The 17981-nt window shown below is 39.9% G+C and overlaps 1 long non-coding RNA gene across 1 annotated transcript in view; it reads left to right on the forward strand.

The window, feature by feature from the left end:
- The first annotated feature begins 58 nt into the window (after positions 1–58).
- Positions 59–17981, forward strand: part of LOC125345385 — a 40659-nt gene continuing 22736 nt past the window's right edge. The window contains exons 1-2 of the long non-coding RNA XR_007209724.1: positions 59–152; positions 9120–9301. This is a non-coding gene — a long non-coding RNA (uncharacterized LOC125345385). The remainder of the gene's footprint in view (positions 153–9119; positions 9302–17981) is intronic.

Genomic DNA, 17981 nt, shown 5'->3' on the forward strand with positions numbered 1-17981 from the left:
TCTGGCCATCATCTCGGGAGATGGTGAATCTTCCTTTCACAGATGCAGCATATTCTGTTGTGTAACTATTAGGTTTGTGTCTAATTAAGCCAACCCACTCCAGTGCCTTTCCTGGAGCCTGGCGGACCCAGTGCATCCAGTAATCACTGAAGGTGAATCCAGAGGCTGTACAAGAGAGTCTCAGGGACTCCCCAGGCTTCACCAAGCCGCCCCCAGATTCCACCAGCTGCACCTCACACAGAACACCTGCAAACACAGAGAATCCTGGTTAGAAAGCTGTTACAACATCTACTGTGTCAGTCTTACCCATTCATGCAACTCCTATGTCACAAACTACCTTTAAAAATAGCAAGAAGGAAAAGCCAGCTCAACCCTAACTCCATGGTGAGTGGTCTCTGTTCAGTTCTGATCACAAACTACTGGGAATCCAAGGCCAGGCTCCTCTCAGAGCTACATGTTCAAGACTAGAGGCTGGTTTTCAAGGGCAGCGGTAGGCCTGATTTGCATGCCTTCCTGCTATATAGAAAGCTCACACAGAGTGCTTTGTGCCAAGCAGATGAGAGAGATGAGACAGAGCTATTAGGTGGTAAAGACAATATAGAATTATTATTAGTTATATGATTGGGACTAAGGCTCTGCATCCATTTTTATTAGTTTTTAATTAATTAATTTATTGTCAAAGTGATGTACAGAGGGATTACATTTTCACCCATAAGGCAGTGAGTATATTTCTTATCAAACTTGTTACCACCTCCCTCATTTTTCTCCCTCCTTCCCACTCCTCATTTCTCTCCCGCCCCCCATGAGTTGTACAGTTGGATTATGGCATATAGTTTTGTAAGGATTGCTGTTGCATTGGTTTTCCTTTTACCCTTTGTCTCTCCATTTTGATGATCCCATTTATTCCCCTAGTTCCAATAAACATATATATATAAATATAAATATATATATATATATATATATATATATATATATATATATATATATATATATCTCAGAGAACCAAAATCAGTAACAGTGACATCAGGGGTAAAACCCTGGGGAAGAAAGACAAAAGAAAATGGCACAATTTCACAAGTACTTTAAACATATCAGCAACAATGATAAACCACTATTTTCATAACTTGGAGTTCATCTTATGTGTTCTTACGTACATAGCTATTAATCTATGTACATCATCTTATGTGTTCTTATGTACATATCTATTGAACTATTGTGATCCTCTGCTAGGACTATCCTAGATGTGTACTAATTATTACCAATGAGGGAAAGCATAGAGTCTATGTTTCTTTGTGTCTGGCTCACTTCATTTAGTATAATTTTTTCCAAGTCTTTGCATTTCCTTGTGAATGGAGCAGTGCTTTATATATACACACCCATGTGCTCATCTTACCTGCTTCACACACAGAAAATGATAACTCATAATGATAATTTTATTTTCATGAAATTTTATTCATACAAAAATGATATACCTATATAATATCTTTAGTTTATTTCTCTTTTTTTTTTTTTTTTGGCCAGTCCTGAGGCTTGGACTCAGGGCCTGAGCACTGTCCCTGGCTACTTTTTTCTCAAGGCTACCACTGTGCCACTTGAGCCACAGCACCACTTCTGGCCGTTTTCTGTATATGTAGTGCTGGGGAATCGAACCCAGGGCCTCATTTATACGAGGCAAGCACTCTTGCCACTATGCCATATCCCCAGCCCTTTAGTTTATTTCTCAACATAATAATACAAAGATACAGAATAATGGGTACATACATTGAAATCAAAATACAAGTGTGCTGAAAAATATTTAACTCAATCTGCAGTGGAGTAAAACAAGTAGAGAAGGTGTATCCGTGGTTTTGTGTATGTATATGATAACCTTCTTCTTGGGCATTAAATCATCAAGTATTTCAATGTCCTTTCTGTGCTTGCCATTGGATGGAGAGAATACTCTGGCAACTGGTCATCGAGGATGTGACACAGTGTCCTCTGTCTTCTCTGTTCCAGGACTTGTGTGTTCTATGTTAGGGTTTGCACACTGGGTTTTGGGACTGAGAATGATGAAGTGGCCTGAGTGAGAGATAGTGTTTGGACCTAAATTTTCAATTGGTGAATTTGTCTTTACCATGATTTTTCCCGCAGTCCTGGGGCTTGAACTCAGGGCCTGTGCACTATCCCTGAGCTTCCTTGGCTCAAGGCTAGCACTCTACTTCTTGAGCCACAATGTTACTTACAGCTTTCTTTTGTTTATGTGGAACTGAGGAATTGAACTCAGAGCTTCATGTATGCTAGGCAAGCACTCTCACTAAGCCACATTCCTAGCCCTACCATGATTGATAAGTACTCTCATGGTGATTAAGATGGCACATAACCTATGAGATTAGCAGTACTGTGAATGGAAAATGACTAACATTCGATAAATTAATTGCAATCACTTATATAAACCATACAGGGTGTGGTCTCCTGGGGCACTGAAGATTTAGGCAAAAGAAACCTTCATACACTGCTGGTGGGAATGTAAATAAGTGCAACCAGTAAGGAAATCAATACACATTTCCTTAGAAAACAAAATAGACCTGTCTATGACTCCCTCGCATGGCACTGTTGAACGTATACACAGAGTGTGTCTATGTTAGTGCAGCACTGTTCACAAAAGCCAAAGTATGGACTCGACATAGATACTCAAGTAGAGGGAAATTTTATGTGCACACACACTTATACCATAGAATATATTAAATAACCACAAAGAAAACTGAAATCTTATCATTTTCAGGAAAATGAATAGAACTTGAGCAAGATATGCCAGACACAAAAGACCAAACACAGCATATTTTTGCTCAGTGTGGAAGTCTAACAAAAAAAAAATTCCATACATTTCCACAAGCATGTACATAACTATTGACATATAAATATGTATATGTACATATAGAGGTCTTACATGTACATAAATGTAGACATAAAAACATAAAGATACAGAGATCATAATTCTAACTATGGCATTAATTAGGGGTATTAACCAGAGGGAGTAGAAGACAAAAGAAAGATGGAGGGTGAATAATACTGAAACACATTGCAGCTATGTATGAAGATATCAGTGGAGGCTGTTGATCAATTATGAATGGAGGGAAGTGGATACAGAAAACAAGAGAGATTATTATTAGGATGAAGTTGGGGACTGGAAATATGGCCTAGTGGCAAGAGTGCTTGACTCGTATACATGAAGCCCTGGGTTCGATTCCCCAGCACCACATATATAGAAAACGGCGAGAAGTGGCACTGTGGCTCAAGTGGCAGAGTGCTAGCCTTGAGCAAAAAGGAAGCCAGGGACAGTGCTCAGGCCCTGAGTCCAAGGCCCAGGACTGGCAAAAAAAAAATAGGATGAAGTTGCTATATATGAGCAACTGAAATATCAGAGTGAACTCCCTTGCAGCAATAAACACAGACAAAAATATGAAATATTTGACAGGAAATTAAGGTAGACTCTGTTGTGGGGCTATCAGTCAGAGTAATGAGGGTGAGGGTGTACAGAAGTTTAATAAGGGTAAATATGGTCAAAGTACTTTATTTGAATATTAGAAAGCAGAACAATGAAACCTGTTGAAGTCGTTTTGAAAAAGGGAAGGAGTTTGAAAGTAATGACAGAGGGGAAGGATTTGATCAGAACACATTATGTGCATAAATACAAATGTCACAAGAAAACCTCATCTGTTTACACTAATTTAGTTTAACAAAAAATCCCCAAAATGAAGTAAAAGTGTTAAGTTATTTTATAATATGCTCTCTGAAAAGATAAAGGAGATGACATTTAGAACTGTAGCAAGCACTTCCCAAATGCTGAATGTATTTTATTAACTATGTGACATCACTAGCTCACTCAAAACCTCTGAATTACAGGCTCCTTCATCTTCTCCAGAGACCTGGGGACATAGAGGCCAGGCCACAGTGAATATATTGTTGCCTCTTCAGTGACTGAACCAAGAGAGATGTCAAGATACCAAAAATGAATTATCTGTTTGAAAACACTTGTGTGTGGCTGTAATATTTCACTGACAAGAAGCTGATAACCTTGATGACAGGCTTACTCAGAAGTCTCACATGCACCTGCATGTTGTTGGCTGGGTACACTGTGCAAGTTTGAAAAGCTCATGAGTTTGAAGTCAGGTAAAACTGAGAAGTCAGATATTTGGCTGTAACTGAGAGTTCAACCCCATCTCTATGATAAGGAGGACATCTAGTCATTGGGGACTTTGGTGGAACTGGGAATTACCAATGGAGGCATCCATTCATTGACCACTGTCTTAACCCAGCATGTGGTGGTCCTGTCTACCAGGGAGCTCTGCAGCTGGACCCATTGTCTCTACTCCAACTTTAGGTATGTGAGCCACATGGGAGGAGCCTTGATGTCAGCAGTTGGCTGGCCTCCACCTGATGTATGCCTGCCATTCATTGGAGGTTGTGTGGCAGGAATCATGTGTATGCATGGCACATGGGCTCTGCGGGGCATGAGCTCCATGCCTGGCATGTCTATGGTAGTATAAACACCTGAGGTGAATCTGGGAATTGATAGGGGAATGGTACAGTGATAGCCAAAATTTCTGTGAATGCCTTTGTGTGCCTGGAGATGAGAGGAAGAAGAGAGAAGAGTGCTTGTCCCATAAATTCATAGCTCAAGGTCATATTTAGTCTGTAGAAAACAGAAGATGATCCTATGAGATACTTAAGACAGGAGCAAATGTACAGGAAACAAAGATCCATCATCTGGTTCTAATTATCCATAAGAATTCCCATGTGAGCTAGAGAGACTCATCTTAGGACACAGAATCCAGGGTGCTCTCTGGGCTGTACCCACAATACACTCAGTAGGGGTTTGAGGGTTTTCCTGTCTTACTTGTTCTTTTGCTTTCTTCATAGGGAAATAGAGATATGTGTGCTCAGCCCACTCAGAATCCTTCTTTTTCCGGCAACCTAAGGGATGAATAGAGAAGGGGAAACCCAGGCCAACAAGGCCTCCTATGTGCATGTGGAACAAGAGATTCAACTGCACTCTGGAACACAGATATCTAAGAGGGAGCAATGGAGAGGGATGACCCTTCCAACCAGAGACAGGTATGGACCTGTGAAAGAGTTCCAGGTAGGACTGGTGTGCTACTGGACTGAGCGATTTGCACAGAAATTTTCTTGGTTACATTTAATGCTCAGACTGAAAACAGGACATCACATTCTGGGTGGCTTGACAGAATGGGTTTTGCACAGTTCTGGAGTCTGGAATCCAAGGTCAAAGTGGCAGATTTTGTTTCCTAGTCACCCTCTTTTCAAGTCTTGATGAGAGGCAGGTGACAAACTACCGATGAAGTTTCCACATGAAATTTTCTATGGGTTGCTATGGAAGGAGAGAGAAAGAAAGCTTTCATGCTAGAGCCTCTTTTCCATATGGGGTTACAGGTCTATGGTGGTGGGTCCAGTCCTTAAACACCACAGTTACCTGTAACTACCTTCTTAAATACCACCCTGAAAATGACCATAATGTAATTTGGGGCTTTACCCTGTGAATTTTTAGGAATGCAAGTTAGCTCTAAACATCAGTGTGAAGGTAATAAAAATCATTGGCATATTTTATCAAGTATAAAATTAATTTATTTGAAAATCTTCCTTAAGGAGAGTCGGTTTCTGGAGATATCTGCTATCATGGTAATCTTGACAAATGAGTTGTATTTGCTGTTTTCCTTTCTGAAATTTTCCTAATGGATGATGTGTCCAACTTCTGGCAGTAAACACTGGCAATAAAGTAATGAGAGACAGAGGAAGCAAGGGGTATGATCCATCATGGCTTTAGCAGTCCACATCCGTAGGTAGCTGGGCCAAGACACTTGGGCACAGATAACCAATCTCGAGCTCATCACAGCATCCCCACATAATCCTACCTGAATCCTTGAGATATTCATACCTGTTCACGCCAGCAGGAGAACATATCCCTACTGTGCTTTCTGATCATGTGATCAGAGACCATGAGCCACACAAAATGTTTCCAAAATGTAGAAGAAAATGAATTAAATAAACGTGAAGCTTCTCACCTGATTGTGTAATTGGGGATTTGCATGGGAGTGCATACCACAGGAGAATTCATAACAGGGAGAATACAGGTCCCAATTTACTGAGTACCACAGGGAGAATGCTGCTGCCTGGTCTCCCAGAGATCTCAGCTCCATCTCCCCTGTCATCATCACCACCCCAGATCTCTGATCTGTCAGAGTTGTGGTGAAGGAACTGACCACAGAGCCAGATGCGCACACATGCATATACACATAGAAGACATGCATGTGCTACATTTTGATTCACTCAAGTCCCTCTGGCTTGTCTACTGTCTGCCTATCAATGTAGCAGTTAGCTGATTATAAGTGAAACAGAAATGATATGCCCATTTACCTCAGATTGCTCCGGAAACAACTGCTCTATCGGCTAACAGCCTCTCATACCTGCTAGACTGAGTAGGTCACCCCCCTTGGAACAGTGTCATCACCATAACGTTGGCTCAACTTCACCCAGCTATCTCTGAGAAAACATTTTCTCCATGTCATTATGTGAACACAACAAAGACATTGATGTATTTCAGCCTGACTCTTTAAGAATATTCATTGAGTGCAATAAATGATGAATAATCTGCCTCTGTGAGTAAAGGAAATAGGCATCTATAGAGGAAGTTGAGATAGGAAGTAGACAAGAGAATAAAGGTAAGACAGAAGCATTATTTTGGAAAGATGCTTACATTTCCTTAAATGTTGATCTTAAAACACAGCACAGATTGGTCCTCTGCTCAGAACCTTAGATGAACAGGCTGATGTGATGTGGGATAGTGGACAGGAAAATACAGAGCCAACATCCATGAACAGAAGAGAGAGTTATTGATCAGGTATTTCTGGGACCAGGAATTAATCAGATGAAGAGGAGTCTGTCCTGGCCCTCAGGGACTGAAGAACTTGGAAAGATAATGGTATATACTCTTACTCACGGAGAACATATTCCAGTTACTTATCCATCACTGTGAATTTTCAAGTTTGTATTTTCTCTAGTGGGAGCATCAAACCTCCTCTCATAGTCATATTTCTATGTATATACATATATATATCACATTATTGTTAGCCCTAAACCCTTTATTATACACCCTTATTATACCCCTTATTATAGAACACAAGAACATATACCTCTTATGTGCTTGCATTTTTCTACAGATTGACAAATCTCCTACTCCCCCATTCTCTACAACCTTATCCATTCTCTGGTAATAGTTATTCTCCTTTCTCCTTCTATGTAATCAACTTGATTTTTACTTCACCTAAGAGTGACATCATGTGGAACTTGTCTTATTTCCCTCAGACTAAGCTCCTCCAGGTTCATCCACGTAGTCACAAATGATATCTTTCTTCCTTTTTGTGCTAAACAGCATTTCCCTGTTTGCATTCCTTTACTTAGTCCTCTGTTGTTTGGTATTAAGTTGATTTCAGACTCTGGCTATTTGAATGATTAGGAAATATAATGGAGTGCATCCTTTCACTAAGAGAACTCCTCCTCTTGCCACCTATCCTTACCAGCATTTGTTGTTTTCAGTCTTCTGTATACAGGGATGCCAACTTATGTGAGGTGATATATCATTGTGTGCTTGATTTGCATTTTGATTATGATTGGCAGTATTGAGCATAATCATTGACCTCTGCTAAAGAAGTACTGCTGTGTGACTGTGTATGTTTGTATGTGTGTGTGCAATCATTTTTGCACTTGTGCACTGTCATTTATATGGCACAATTTACCTGAAATGGTTGATAATTTAGTTTTCACAATCAACCTTTAACTGAACATATTGTAAGAAATGTGTTTCTCAATTCCAATTTTTATGCCTAGAGTGTCAGATTTTAAAGGCTTTGTCAGTAGCTGGCATTATGGGGGGATAGTGGAACTTTTAGAGGTGATATTTATTGGAGGTAACTCAGGCTATTGTGGGAAAAGAATTAATGTGGGCAATGACACTCACTCCATATCTCTTCCCTGTCTTTCTCTCCCAGGTTATGAGGTACGTGTTTTGCTCTTCTGATCCTGCTATTTATGCAGACGATAATGTGTCTTCCTATTGAAACCTATGTTTTATTAGTACACAGTTATTATACAGAATAATGGGGTTTGCTGTGGGGTTTTTACTTATAAAATATAATTTGACCAAATTGAGTCCCCCAATCACTGCTGTGTTCGCCTTCCCTTTCTTTTTTCCCTTTGTTCCCTTCCTTTTCTCTGGAAGTCTTTTTTCTACTCTCACTTGCTCTTTATTTAAACACATTTTTCATAAATTCCATTTTTGAGAGTAACAGGCTTTTTTTTCCCCTGAAACTGACTTATTTCTCTTAACATGAAGATTTTTTTTTAAATAGCTTTTCTAGCTGGGTGTCTGTGGCTCACACCTGTAACCCTAGCTTCTCAAGAGGGTGAGGTCTGAGGATCATAGTTTGAATCCATCCCTGGGCAGACAAATCCAAGAACCTAATCTCCTCTTAAGTAGCCAAAAGCCAAGCCTGAGTTATGACTAAAATGGTAGAGTGCCAGGCTTGAGTTAAAAATGTAAGGAACAGCACTCAGCTCCAGTTTTGTAACAAACAAAAAAGCAAATGAATCCCTTTCTAATAAAGAGACATCCACAGCAAGGACAAACACAGGACATGAGAAGCTCCCATGGGAAAATGTTACACAGAGAGGAAGCCCCAGATGCTGGCAGGAAGCCAGGGCTTAACCTTCTGCACCTGCAGACCCTGAAAATCAGTGTGTCCTGAGCGCCCCCTGGTGGCACTGATTGTCCCCTGCTGCTGTGAGGGCTCTTGCTGGTCTTGAGCAGCCATCTGGGAGGTTTCTGTCTGGGCTCACACTGAGGTCCCCTTACTGAATCTGCACAGTACTCCACAGCTGTGTCCTCTGTTCTCAGGTTGTCCATCTGCAGATACAGTGTGCTCCTTGAGTTGTCTCTGGAGATGGTGAATCGTCCTTTCACAGAGTTGGCATAGTTTTTGTTACTGCTACCACCATTCATATCTGAGAGCCACTCTGGCTTCTTCCCCGGAGGCTGTGGGGTCCAGCTCATGTAGTAATTACTGAAGGTGAATCCAGAGGCTGCACAGGAGAGTCTCAGGGACCCCCCAGGCTGCATCAAGCCTCCCCCAGACTCCCCCAGCTGCACCTCACACTGAACACCTGCAAATACAGAGAATCCTAGTCAGCAATGGTCACACATATTCATTGTCTCCTCACTCACACCCAGTCCCGTATTCAAGATCTCTTAGTTTTCCTAAATCACCTTGTAATACCTCCATAAGGAAAGCCCACTTCAGTACACACTCTATGGTTATTTGTGAGATATCAGTCCTGAACAGCAAATGGAGTGAGCTGGGCATTCGGTACTGGGCTCCTCTCCCAGAGCTGCTGGGTCATAGCTGGGCTGGTGTTTATCAGAAGAACAAGGTGCCATTTTCATGACCTCCCACTATATAGCAAGCTCTTGAGTGGAAGTCTCAGAGAGGACAGTGCCCAGAACAGATGAACATGTGCTGAGGGAGTCTGGCAGCTTACAGATCTGTGACCACAGGAGCAATGGGGTGTTTTACACTGTTTACAAGAAGCTGCTTTGGGGAAGATTCATCCCTCTATAAGCCCTGCATCTTTCACCAGTAGGATCCAGTGCTGTCCTGATTACAGCTTAGAAAGACCCAGAATGCCTGCTGGGGCTTGTAATTCTTTTCTTATAAAGCAAACATTGTGTTTAGCCTTATTCCATCCTTCATCTAAAAAAGAGTAAATATCCTGGGTTCTTGCAGATACTGTCCACAAATGTGTTTATCTGGCCATGTTCTTCCACCTGTTTCTTATTTTGTCTAAGACCAGGACTCAAACTTGATTCCTGATGCTATTGCTCATTGACTGGCACTCAACCAACTGACTCCAACCACAGTCTATCTGTCTTTCTAAAACTATTCATTGAGAAATAGTTGGCATATAATAACTTCTTGTTGCGTAAGTATTGAAATATATGCACTGCACTGACATCATCATCACCATGAAAATAATCAACAACCTGTGGAAACTTGTATCTCTGACAATCAGGTCCTCTCACATTCCGTAGCCCAGAAGAATGTTCTTTTATTTTCTACACGGTTATGGAGAGCTTCATTATTCCTTCTTCTACCCAGTGTGGCTGACCAAAATGCAGGGAGCAAGGTCTTAAAGTTCCCAATATTTTTTTAGTACTGGTTCTGAAGCTGGTTTTTTGGTGGTTAATTGGAGAAAAACTCTCACATACTTTCCTGCCTGGGCTGGCTTTGAACCATAATTCTCAGATCTCAGCTTCCTAAGTAGGTAGGATACAGGTGCGTGCCACTAGCATCCAGCAAAGTTCCCATTCTTTAGTGGGTCAGACAGCAATCTAGATGCCAGGAAAATCCCTGCAATGGATTTTTTCTTTCTTTTTTTAAATGCATCAATATACATTTATGATATGAGGAGGTTTCATTGTGAAGTTTCCATATGTGCACACAATGCAATTCAAAAATTTTTCCAACATCAGAGAAGTCTCTTTGTAAGTCTTTAGCCCACTTGATGAGCGGGCTATTGGTTGTTTGCGGTTTTGTTTTGGAAGAAGGTAATTTTTTTAGTTCTGCATATATTTTAGATATGAGGCCTTTGTCCGTTGAATGGCCGGTAAAGATCTTCTCCCAGTCTGTGGGCTTTCTGTTTATCTTGCGAGCTATGTCCTTTGCCGTGCAGAAACTCTGCAGTTTGATGCAGTCCCATTTGTCCAACCTTTCTTTGATTTGTAGCCTTTCTGGGTCTTTGTTAAGGAAGTTCCGTCCTGCGCCAAGGAGCCCAAGTGTTTCTCCTACTCCTTCCTTTAGTGTTTTCAGGGTGTCTGTTTTGATTTCAAGGTCTTTAATCCATTTGGAATTGATTTTGGTGCAGGGTGATATATAAGGATCTAGTTTTAGTTTGTTGCATGTGTTGAGCCAGTTTTTCCAGCACAATTTGTTAAAGAGGCTATCTTTCTTCCAAACTATTGTTTTAGCCCCTTTATCAAAGATTAAGTAGGTGTAGTTCTGTGGGTTCATTCCCGGGTCTTCAGAACTGTTCCGGTGCCAATACCAAGCTGTTTTTATTACTATAGCTTTATAATACAACTTGAAGTTGGGTATTGTAATTCCTCCAGCACTGTTCTTTCTGCTTAGGATTGTTTTTGCTATTCTAGGTCTTTTATTATTCCATATGAATTTCTGGATTGCTTCCTGTATTTCATCAAAAAATGGTGTTGGGATATTAATGGGTATTGCATTGAATTTAGACTTCTCTGATGAGGAAATGAGAGTGGCCAAGAAACATATGAAAAAGTGCTCTACATCACTGGCCATAAAATAAATGCAAATCAAAACAACATTGAGATTCCATCTCACCCCAGTAAGAATGTCATATATCAAGAAAACTAACAATAACAGTTGTTGGAGGGGATGTGGCCAAAAGGGAACCCTACTTCATTGTTGGTGGGAATGTAAACTGGTTCGGCCACTCTGGCAAGCAGTATGGAGATTCCTCAGAAGGCTAAATATAGAACTTCCCTATGACCCAGCAACCCCACTTTTGGGTATCTATCTGAAAAACCACAAACAAAATCACAGTAAAGCCACCATCACAACAATGTTCATTGCAGCGCAATTTGTCATAGCGAGAATCTGGAACCAACCCAGATGCCCCTCCGTAGACGAATGGATCAGGAAAATGTGGTACATATACACAATGGAATTTTATGCCTCTATCAGAAAGAATCACATTGCCCCATTTGTAAGGAAATGGAAGGACTTGGAAAAAATTATACTAAGTGAAGTGAGCCAGACCCAAAGAAACAGGGACTCTATGGTCTCCCTTATTGGGGAATAATTAGCACAGGTTTAGGCAAGTCACAGCAGAGGATCACAAGAGCCCAATAGCTATACCCTTATGATCACATAAGATGATGCTAAGTGAAATGAACTCCATTTTATGGAAATGATTGTTATATCACAGTTGTAACTACTTTCAACATCCCATGTGTATCTGTAGCTTCTACTATTGATGATGTTCTTGTATCACCTTCTTGTGATTGTATCTACACTATCTCTGTAATCTTATCTGAGTATATTGGAAACCGTGTATACTGGTATTAGAACTAGGAAATTGAAAGGGAATACCAAAATTGAGAGACACAGGGTAAAAAAAGAGAAACAACCACAAAAGCAACACTTGCAAAACTGTTTGGTGTAAGTGAACTGAACACCTCAGGGAGGGAAAGGGTAAGGGGGATGGGGGAGGGGTGTATGAGGGACAAGGTAACAAACAGTACAAGAAATGTATCCAATGCCTAACGTATGAAATTGTAACCTCTCTGTACATCAGTTTTATAATAAAAACTAAAAAAAAAAATTTCCAAAATTTAATTTGCATCAGCTCATGTAGTAAAGTTTAATTTGGTACAGTTGGTTTTCATTTTGTCATATCCATATTTGTTTACAATGTACCTTAATCAGATTTGTAAGTGTATGTGTTTATTTACATATAATAATGTTTGTATATAGTATATAATTTACATATTATGTAATGTTTTATATACATAGTACAGAAAGATATTTATAAATCAGATATATAAATTATATACATGTAATTCTCATGTTTTTACACCTTAGTAAACTATAACTTTATAAAGTATACACAGGCACCAACATCAATGTACTCATTTTCAAGATGCATCCAAGGAAAGGACTTTGAATGGATTAGTACTGGGACACTAGTACAAGGGGACAAGGAAAACCAGTTACCTGCAGTCCTACCCTCTCCATGGACCCATGTGTGACATTAGTGACACTTATCTTGTCAAGCTGTCACAAGACATAGGAAAAATCCAACAGCCTCATCTTCTAGACTACAACTTGCCTTCTCCAGAGAACTCAGCCCTGTGTCAGGAGAAAACTGTGAGCCAGATGGGAATTTAGCCCAGGGCTTGAGTATTAATTTGTATATGTAGAGGCCACACAACTTTAAATGGGTAGGGACTGAGGCCAGCATTCCTTTGTCCTTCCTGTGACCTAATACACACACACACACCAGAAAGCACAATGGTTGGAGAGGGTCCCATGTATTACCACAGAATGCTGTAAGCATTGAACAAAGGGGAAGAGGCAATCTTTTCTGTCAACCACCTTCTCCAGATAAAACTGGTTTCACCTTATTGTGATCATTGACATCCAAATTCCGCCTCCCTGGGAGCAGACACGTCACTGACCTGCAGCCCGAGGAGGACCAGGTGGAGTCCAGCCAAGAGTGGCGCATACAGGGTGACAGCAGCTAGAGTTGAGATGGACTGCAGGTTGCTGTGAAGGCAGTTGGGATCTCTTTCCTTATGTAGTACCAGTAAAGTGACCTTTGACTCAGGTGTGGGCTTTGTAAGTGCACATTCTGAAAAGATAAATGGAGGGAATATGGAAATACCCATTTGGAATGCTTTTATGAGAAAGATTTTACTCTGTTGTTGCCTAGGTTGTCTTCAGTTTTACAGTACTCCAGCCTCGGTTTCTCGAATAGCTAAGATTATAGGTGTGCATCCTGTGTTCCTTACTAAGATGACTATTTATAATGATAAAATAAGAGGGGGAAATATAATAATCTGCTTCCTTTGAATAAATATAATGCATTGAATTATTAATCATTATTTTTGTCTGTGCTGATTTGATTTCATGAAGTTTAGGAAACATTGAATTATCGAAACTAACCTCTTCCCCCTGAAAGACAAGTCAAACATATCTACTCCTCAAGGAAAGGAGGCAGGAATTTACCAATGTTAGAGCACTAGGAAGTACTATTAAAGCATTGCTACCATCAATAAGAGTCTTTTGTGGAAACACCCATTTTGTTGTTTATTTTTCCCTTAAATGAACTAAAATGTTGAAGACAGCACAATTTGGCTTAACAGAAGATAGTTATTACATTTCTTCCCGGTTCCTAGCCACCTCAACTGTCAACCAGCCATCCCTTATTTGGTAGCTGGTCAGAGTACACTCATTGCAGCCCAACTCCTTCTGCCACTCTACAGCACCTTGATGAAGGTGCATTCTCCCTCCAGAAGGGATTATTCTAATCACTAACCTTTTTGCCATCTCAAACGTGTTTGAACTCTAGCAGCCATTTCCATCCAGGCCAGAGGGGAAAACACTTCGCTGCTGCTGCTGGAAGTTGAAGTTTACATTAGCAGGAAAGTTTTAGAGTGACTGGTGGTGAAATCCCAGAGTGGTAAACCTCAAACCTGAATATCTGAAACTTCAGCTTCTGACTTCTACAAAGTGTGATCCCTAGACCTTAGTGCATGCGGGATTGAGAATGTCAACACTAAGAGGGCTTCCCCTCTCCTAGTCAAGAGTTAGAACTGCATAGAACAAAAGACCTCCAGCTAGGGATTGCAATTCATGGTGAGATACTTGCTAGCCTGTGATCAGTGATAAAGGAATACTACATTGAGTGCTTGACAATGTTGTATAAACAAGTCAGTTCAAAACCTGCTCATTGGGGCTGGGGATATGGCCTAGCGGCAAGAGTGCCTGCCTCATATACATGAGGCCCTGGGTTCGATTCCCCAGCACCACATATAAAGAAAATGGCCAGAAGTGGCGCTGTGGCTCAAGTGGCAGAGTGCTATCCTTGAGCAAAAAGAAGCCAGGGACAGTGCTCAGGCCCTGAGTCCAAGCCCCAGGACTGGCAAAAAACAAAACAAAACAAAACAAAAAAACCTGCTCATCCACATGACCTTGTTTTCCCTTCTATACATTTTTGTCCTTCTTCTTGATTTTTTTTTTTTTTTTTTGGTCAGTAATAGGGCTTGAACTTGGGGCCTGGGTGCTCTCCTTGAGCCTTTGTGCTCAAGACTAGTGCTCTATTACTAGAGCTACAGCACCACTTCTGGCTTTTTTTTTTTAGTAGTTTATTGGAGATAAGAGTCTCTCAGAGACTTTTCTGCCTGGGCTGGCTTCAAACTGTGATCTTCAGATCTCAGCATCCTGAGTAGCTAGGATTACAGACATGAGCCACCTGTACCCAGCTCCTTCTGGATTCTTAACTTTTTTAATTATTTTTTTGTCTTTGAAAGTTACCATTCAACAAGTCAGTTTATAAGTATAATTCACTGTGATCGATTTCACCCTTTTTATCATTCTCCCGATCTCTCCCAGCCCAACCCTCCCCTCAAATTTTCTAGTTTCATTAGATACACATTGGGTATCCTAACTGTGTTCTCCCTCATTCCTCTCCTCACTTGTCTAATCCCCTCTCATTTACCTCCCCAAACCTTTCAAGAACCGCTTCTCTGTACCATTTGTTTTTCTGAGATTTTACAGCATTTGAATTCTCCTCTAAAAATACCATACTTTGGTTAATATGTTTGCTTACACTATGTATATTTTTATTAAAAACAAGATAATTTTATATAAAAAGAATATATAAGAAAGTCAAACAACTCCATCTGGAAATAATTCAATGAAAAATAAGCAACAGAATGCAATAGATATATGTTCAAAGAGGACATACAAATGCTCAAAGGGTGAATGAGAATTCTTCTCATCACTAAATATCAGAGAAAGGCAAATGTAGTAGAGTGAGATATCACCTCACACCTGTTAGAATGGCTATTATGAAAAATGGAAAGAGAATAGGACTGGTAAGGATGTGCTGAAAAAAAAATGTTATACATTATTAGTGAGAATGTACATTAGTGAAATCATTATGTAAAACAATGTAAAGTTTCATTTAAAAATATCTGGGTGCTGGTGGCTCACACTTATAATTCTATCTACTCAGGAGGCTGGGATCCTAGTATTGTGGTTTGAAGGTAGCCCTGGCAGGAAAACCCATGAGTCTCTTATCCCCAATTAATCACCAAAAACCTGGAAATGGAGATATGACTCAAATGGTAGAGTGCTAGCTTTGAGCAAAATAATCCAGGGACAGCAGCAAGGCTCTGAGTTCAAATCCAAGGACCAACTCAAAAAGAAAAAGAAATAGATTCGCAGAAAAAGAAAATTTCTCCTGGATTGCTCCTGTGCATCTTGTGTACAACTTACAAGAAGAGGAAAGACTTAAAGCCTCTTGGCTTTTACTGGTCACAAGCTTGGAACTCTGATAAATTCCTGATTCTGCTCTGATAAATTCCTTAACACTCATTATGTTATCTCAAAGTTTATACACATAGAAATAATTAATTTCATTTCCCTCTTCATTTCACAAACATACATATGGAAGCAGGAGTAGAGAAAGACTCTGCGATATGCTCAGAGCTCCCATCTGAAAAAAATTAACCTCTACTATTTGGACCTACAGGCCTTCGCAGAGTACTCAACTGCTCCATCAGCCAAACCCAGAGCAGTGTTGGACTTAGGTATTGATGTTTTTGACACGTCAAATTTGTCCTTGCTTCAGGACACTCGGTGAACTGTATAATACATTGGCCTAAGAGGCACACAACAGCCATTTTCCCTCAAGCACGAATAAGCTTATTTTTGATACTAGAGCTTTATATTGGGAATGCACACTGTACCTAAGCATATTCACAGAAGATAACACAAGAAAAGTTTACAAAAATTGAAATATACATAGATTATATGTCTGTATGTGTATACATGTGTTTGTATGTCTATATGTATGTATGTATAGTATGTGTTATGTCAATACTAAAATTTGGCGTAGAGTCTTTCCTTATTAGTTAACCTGTAAACCACTTGGGCCAAGTCTACAGCCTTTTTCTTTGTTAATTTTCAGATATAGTCTCACATTTTTACCAGAGACCAAATTTGAACTAAGGTCCTCATTTCTCTCACTCTCAGACAGATGGGATTGTGGGAGTATATTGTCATTTTTAGTTTTTTGAGATGATGTCTTTCTAATGTTTTGCCCATGTAGACCTCAAATCCCAATCTTCTCAATCTAGTTATTGCACAGATGATACAGAAATTATTTTAAAACAATAATACTTTGCCACGAAGTTTACATCAAACATTATACATGCTACTCACTAGACACTGTTGAAAATAAACTATGCAATTTGTAGGTGGGGACAGGAAGGAAAAACTGGGAGTGAGAGAAGGAGTGATACTGTCCAAAAAGAAATGTACTCATCACCTGACTTATGTAACTGTAACCCCTCTGTACAGCAACTTTATAATAACAATAAAACATTAAAAATGATTTCACGTGCCCAAGATGCCACAGAAAATTACTTGAGAATAATTTAAAGAACATTCTTTCTGTTGGGGGCAATGGCCTCTGTCTGAGGATGAGGAGACAGCAAAGGTTTGGTGAGTTTCTCTTGCTATCAGACATACCTGCATGAGACCCTGTCTCCCATTTAATTACATATTTATTTTAAGTGATTATTTATGAGTTTGTTCACTTATTTCAGATAGGGCTTAAGCAAAAGTGAGTCCATGAACCTTTACAACGGTTATAAAATAATGAGGTGGCAGAGAATGAAGGAACAATAAATGTAGCTAAACTCATTAATGTTTAGTACATCTATATGTGAAATAACACAGGGGAAAATCCTCTGAACTATAACATACACTTACAAGTGAATTACAGGAATTGACCAAGTCCAGTGTGTGGTTGTGTACTACTGCAGGAAAAGAGTGAGCTGAGAGGATGGAAGAGGGTGAATATGGACAAAGCACTTTATGTGTACATATAAAAATAGAACATGGATCCTGTTCAACTTGTTTAAGAACTGTGGAGGTGGATGAGAGATGGAAGGGATAAGTTTTACCAGGGTGTATTGTATGTGTGTGTGCAAATGACATTAGAAAACCCTCCTGTGCAACCAATATATGTTAATAAAAAAATTTTTAAATGATGACCATTTGGAGCAGTTATGATACTCATATTTATGCCTAGTTTATTCTTCTATGAAATGT

Source organism: Perognathus longimembris, unplaced genomic scaffold, assembly GCF_023159225.1.
Source record: "Perognathus longimembris pacificus isolate PPM17 unplaced genomic scaffold, ASM2315922v1 HiC_scaffold_5537, whole genome shotgun sequence".
In the NCBI taxonomy this organism is placed as follows: domain Eukaryota; kingdom Metazoa; phylum Chordata; class Mammalia; order Rodentia; family Heteromyidae; genus Perognathus; species Perognathus longimembris.